The sequence below is a fragment of the Somniosus microcephalus genome, chromosome 5 (assembly GCF_052327205.1).
Source record: "Somniosus microcephalus isolate GS21.2 chromosome 5, FLI_Smic_1.0, whole genome shotgun sequence".
In the NCBI taxonomy this organism is placed as follows: Eukaryota; Metazoa; Chordata; class Chondrichthyes; order Squaliformes; family Somniosidae; genus Somniosus; species Somniosus microcephalus.
In genome coordinates this window covers 147,335,053-147,341,305 of record NC_140991.1, presented here as the reverse complement: position 1 = coordinate 147,341,305, position 6,253 = coordinate 147,335,053, and positions in this window count along the sequence as shown.

Here is a 6,253-nt window from a genome sequence, read left to right as displayed (position 1 = left end):
AGATCTTGGAGGTTCCGCGCACGAGGATCAACACCAGCCTGGTCTCGGAGTTCACCGGGAGGGCGGTGTGCTTCGTGGGCAGAGTGCAGAAGGTGCGCCGCACTCGGCGCCTCAACCCGGCGGGGCCGTCAGTAAACCAGCGGGGCCGCGTCAGCTTCTCTCTTTATCTCCCCCTCTCTCTCTGTGTTTCTCTCTCTATCAATTCAATTCAATTCAAATTGCTTTATTGGCATGACAAGATACATCTTATGTTGCCAAAGCACAGAAAAAGAACATATATAATTGAACACATAAACGCAGATCTAGACATACAGTGTATAGACAAATATGCCCATGTATACATAAATATACACACATAATAATATAATATAATCTTTTCTTAGATTCAGTGGTCACTGGTTGTACCTCTGCTTATGGCAAGCTGTAACATAGTTTGCTGCTAAAGTTACACATTTTCTCTGTTCCCCTAATAGATATGGGAGTTTTTGGTGGTCATTCAAATTTTTGAATTCAGGGTATATTTTTATGAATTTTGGGTAGAAATTCCCCCTTATGTCCTGATAGTTTCCACAAGCTGTGAGGAAGTGCATCTCTGTCTCCACCACTCCCTGACTGCAGTGAGAGCATAGCCTGTCCTCTCTGGGCAGCCAGGTCTGCCTGTGTCTGCCTTTTTTTGATGGCTAGGCTATGCTCACTAAGTCTGTACTTATCTCTCCCCCTCTCTCTCTGTGCTTCTCTCTCCCTCTGTGATTCTCTCTCTCTCTCTCTCCCTCTGTGATTTTCTCTCTCTCTCTCTCTCTCTCTCTCTCCCTCTGTGATTCTCTCTCTCTCTCCCTCTATGATTCTCTCTCTCTCTCTCTCCCTCTGTGCTTCTCTCTCTCTCTCTCTCCCTCTGTGATTCTCTCTCTCTCTCTCTCCCTCTGTGCTTCTCTCTCTCTGTGCTTCTCTCTCTCCCTCTCTCTCCCTCTGCTTCTCTCTCTCTCCCTCTGCTTCTCTCCCTCTCTCTCTCTCTCTCTCTCTCTCTCTGTGCCTCTCTCTCTCTCTCTCTCTCTCTGTGCTTCTCTCTCTCTCTCTGCTTCTCTCTCTCTCCCTCTCTGTGCTTCTCTCTCTCTCTCTCTCTCTCCCTCTCTGTGCTTCTCTCTCTCTCTCTCTCTCTCTCCCTCTCTGCTTCTCTCTCTCTCTCTCTCTCTCTCTCTCCCTCCCTCTGTGCTTCTCTCTCTCTCTCCCTCTCTGTGCTTCTCTCTCTCCCTCTGCTTCTCTCTCTCTCTGTGCTTCTCTCTCTGTGCTTCTCACTCTCTCTCTCTCTCCCTCTGTGCTTCTCTCTCTCTCCCTCTGTGCTTCTCTCTCTCTCCCTCTGTGCTTCTCTCTCTCTCCCTCTGTGCTTCTCTCTCCCTCTCTCTCTCTCTCCTTCTCTCCCTCTCTCTCTCTCTCTCTCTCTGTGCTTCTCTCCCTCTCTCTCTCTGTGCTTCTCTCCCTCTCTCTGTGCTTCTCTCCCTCTCTCTCTGTGCTTCTCTCCCTCTCTATCTCTCTGTGCTTCTCTCCCTCTCTCTCTCTGTGCTTCTCTCCCTCTCTCTCTGTGCTTCTCTCCCTCTCTCTCTCTCTGTGCTTCTCTCCCTCTCTCTCTCTCTCTGTGCTTCTCTCCCTCTCTCTCTCTCTGCTTCTCTCCCTCTCTCTCTCTCTCTCTGCTTCTCTCCCTCTCTCTCTCTCTCTCTGTGCTTCTCTCCCTCTCTCTCTCTCTGTGCTTCTCTCCCTCTCTCTCTCTCTGTGCTTCTCTCCCTCTCTCTCTCTCTCTGTGCTTCTCTCCCTCTCTCTCTGTGCTTCTCTCCCTCTCTCTCTGTGCTTCTCTCCCTCTCTCTCTGTGCTTCTCTCTCTCTCTCTCTCTGTGCTTCTCTCTCTCTCTGTGCTTCTCTCTCTCTCTGTGCTTCTCTCTCTCTGTGCTTCTCTCTCTCTCTGTGCTTCTCTCTCTCTGCTTCTCTCTGCTTCTCTCTCTCTGCTTCTCTCTCTGCTTTTCTCTCTCTCTGCTTCTCTCTGCTTCTCTCTCTCTCTGTGCTTCTCTCTCTCTCTCTGTGCTTCTCTCCCTCTCTCTGTGCTTCTCTCCCTCTCTCTCTCTGTGCTTCTCTCCCCCTCTCTCTGTGCTTCTCTCCCCCTCTCTCTCTCTGTGCTTCTCTCCCCCTCTCTCTCTCTGTGCTTCTCTCCCTCTCTCTCTCTCTCTCTCTCTGCTTCTCTCCCTCTCTCTCTCTCTCTGTGCTTCTCTCCCTCTCTCTCTCTCTGTGCTTCTCTCCCTCGCTCTCTCTCTGTGCTTCTCTCCCTCTCAGTTCAGTTCAGTTCAGTTCAAATGCTTTATTGGCATGAAAGTTTACAGAGAACCATATTGCCAAAGCTTACATAGCAAAAAGGTACAGTTTTCCAACATTCTGTAGGTGTCAATCGATTTGACATTTGTTGGGTATATACAATATTACTTTTAAACAATATTAATTTTAAACAGTCTTTCTACTTCATTTGGTATGTTCAATATTAATTTTAAACAGTCTTACTTTTAAACAGTCCTCAGGTTGTGACATGTTGTTACATATTTAGCCCCAAGGTATGGTCTGTCTCCTTCTCCTAGGACTAATCTCAATTTTGACAGATCATCCAATTCCTTGAAATCTGGGGTTGTTTGGCTTAGCTTGTTGAATAATATGTTTCTTGATGTGTTGAATTTTTCGCATTTTAGGAGGAAATGCATTTCTGTTTCAACCTCGCCAGCCAGACATTGATCGCATATTCTATTCTCTCTAGGCTGCCAGGATTTCTTGTATCTGCCTTTTTCAATTTCCAGTTGGTGGTCGCTTAGTCTGTACCTGGTGAGGGTCTGTCTCTGTTTTGTGTCTCTGATGGTCGTGAGGTAGTCTGCCAGTTTATATTCTCTTTTTAGGGCCCGGTAACATTCTAATCTGCTTTGGCTTTCGGTTATTTTGTTCCAATGTTCCAGGTAGGTTTCTTTGCATTTTTTAATGATTTGGTTCACTCGGATTGGTGTTTGGACGGCTGTGTTGGTCTGGGGCTGGTCAGGGTCCGGCTGAGTACTTAGTTTCAGTAGCAGCTGACTCAGGGGACTCTTTTCTGGGTTTAGCTCTTGGGTCTGAAAGGCTTTGAAATGAAGGGTGTCTGGGGAGCTAGATTTGAGGTGATTTAGGAAGTTTAGTGCTCGTTTTTGGATGTTTATTATCAGTGGGTATCTGCCTAGTTCGGCTCTGCATGCATTTGTTGGCGTTTTTCTTTGGGTGCGAAGGATGCTTCGGCAGAATTCTGCATGTAGGGCTTCTATTGTGTGTTTTTCCCATTTAGTGTAGCTTTGGTGATTTAGCGGGCCCCATACTTCACTACCGTACAGTGCAATGGGCAGGATTATGCTGTCAAAAATTTTGAGCCAGATTTTGATTGGGATTTGGATGTTGTAGAATTTTCTTTTTATTGCATATAGGGCTCTTCGGGCTTTTTCTTTTAGTGCATTCACTGCTATGCTGAAGCTCCCTGATGCTGTAATAGTTAGACCAAGGTAGGTGTAGCTCATAGTGTGTCCTATAGTGGTATCACTGAGGGTAAACTGGTATTTGTTTTCCTGACATCTGGGTCTTTTCTGAAAAATCATGATGTTGGTTTTCTTTAGATTTACTGTTAGAGCCCAATTTTGGCAGTATTTGTCGAGTAGGTCTAGTTGTTGCTGTAATCCCTGTTCTGTGGGAGACAGCAGAACCAGGTCGTCCGCATAGAACAGGGACTTCACTTCTCCATCCAGGAGACGGAGACCTGGTGACTCGCTTTGCTCCAGCATGTCTGCTAGTTCATTTATGTATATGTTGAACAGGGTCGGGCTCAAATTGCAGCCCTGCCGGACGCCTCTTCTCTGGGTGAAGAAATCGGTGCGTTTGTCTCCAATTTTGACCCCACATTTGTTTTTCAGATACATTGATTTAATAAGGTCATAGACTTTGCCCCCTATTCCACACTGAAGAAGTTTATAATAGAGCCCTTCGTGCCATATAGAGTCAAAGGCTTTCTTGAAGTCGATGAAACAGGCGAATATTTTCCCATTTTTTGTTTGGTGTTTATGTTTTTCAATGAGGGTGTGAAGGGTATAGATATGGTCGGCGGTGCGGTGTTTTGGAAGAAAGCCTATTTGGTTTTTTCTGAGGATATTATGTTTGTTAAGAAAATCAAGTAATCTACTATTTAGAATACTGCAGAATAACTTCCCTAGACAACTGTTGACACAGATGCCGCGGTAGTTATTTGGGTCTGATTTGTTTCCACTTTTATATATGGGGGAGATTAGTCCTTGGCACCAGATATCGGGAAAACAGCCTGAGCGTAATATGATGTTGAATAGTTTGAGTATCGCACCCTGCATCTCCATATTGCTGAACTTTAGCATTTCATTTTTGATGTTGTCTGGGCCACAGGCTTTCTTTAGGTGGAGAGATTTTGTTTTTGTGGCCAGTTCTTTCCATGTGATTGGGGAGTCTAGAGGGTTTTGGTTGTCTTTAATTGTTGCTTCTAATGTGTGGAGTTTTTCTGTGACCTGATGTTGACTTGGGTTTGTTTTGTTTTTTGGGATGTCTTTGTAGAGGTTTTCAAAATGTGTTCTCCAGATGTCGCCATCTTGGATTGGTAATGCTTGCAATTGTGTTGTACTCAGGTTATTCCACATTTCCCAGAATTGTTTTGGATTGGTGGAGTTTTCAATTTCTTCGAGTATTTTGTGGGTATAGTTTTGTGTTTTGTTCCTAATGGTGTGTTTATATCTTTTGAGGGTTTCATTGTATCTAGTACGTAGGTCCGGATTGTTTGGTTGCCGATGCTTTTGGTTTGATATTTTTCTCAGGTCTTTTCTGGCATTTTTGCATTCGTGGTCAAACCATTTCATATTTTTATTTTGTCTTTTGTGATGCTTCCTCTTCTGTTTCACGAGGTCGGCTTTTACAGCTGCCTCATGGAAGATCATATTTATATCCTCTATGGCCGTGTTTACACCATCTCTGGTGATCTCATATAGATTTTCTTTAAATTTTGAAATTTTACTTGTGAGATCAGGTGAATTTAGTGCTGTGATGAATTTATCTCCACTGTCTGGGGCCCATCTGTATGTCTGGTTTATTTTATGTAGCTTACTGTGTTCCTTTTTTGTGTCTGTAGTTTGGGCAGAAAGTTTAAGGTACACATTTATTTGGTTATGGTCTGAGAGGGGGGATTGCTGCCTGACAGTGAATGCGTTGATATCGCAGGGGTCCAGGTCAGTGATTGTATAGTCCACCACACTAGACCCAAGAGTTGAGGAGTATGTGAGTCTCCCTAGGGAGTCCCCTCTGAACCTACCATTAACTATGTACAGGCCTAAGGCTCGGCAGAGTTGCACTACCTCCCTACCGCTTTTATTTATTTCACGATCAAGGTTGTTCCGATTTGCGATGGCTGGTGTGACATCTAAAGGGGTCTGGCCAAACACATGGTTGTTTCCCTGTGGGTCTATGAAGTCAGGTTCACAACCGGTCCTTGCATTTAGGTCCCCACATATTATCACCTTTCCTTGGGCCTGGAAATGGCTGATTTCCATGTGGAGAGTATCAAATAACTCCTCTTCGAAATATGGCGAATCTATTGGAGGTATGTAGATCGCACATAAGTAAACATCTTTTTTTGCTATTCCTATATTTTTATCTAGTTTTAGCCATACGTGTGATTTCCCCTGTTTTACCGGTGAGATGTGTTTGTCCAGTTCTCCCTTATACCACACCAATATTCCCCCGGAGGTTCTGCCCTTGCGTGTTTTAGTGTTCTTTACTGAGGGCACAATGATTTCATGGTACGTTGGAGGACAGTGGGTCGGCATGTCCTTTTGGCACCATGTTTCTGTTAACACAATTATATCAATGTCTTTTATAGCTTTTAGGAATTCAGGGTCTGTACTCTTCATCCCAAAAGTTGAGGAGCGGAGGCCCTGGATATTCCAGCAGCTTATGTGGAAAGAACGCATTTATATAGTTCAATAAAACGAAATAAAATGGACCTATTTTGTGGGATGAGTGTGGAAACACTATTTTCTATAATGCTAAGTGATGATTTAGTATAAATCTCTCTCTCTCTCTCTCTCTCTCCCCCACTGTCCTTCTCTCTCTCTCTCTCCCCCTCTGTCCTTCTCGCTCTCTCTCTCCCCCCCCCCCCCTCTGTCCTTCTCTCTCTCTCTCTCTCTCTCCCCTCTCTGTCCTTC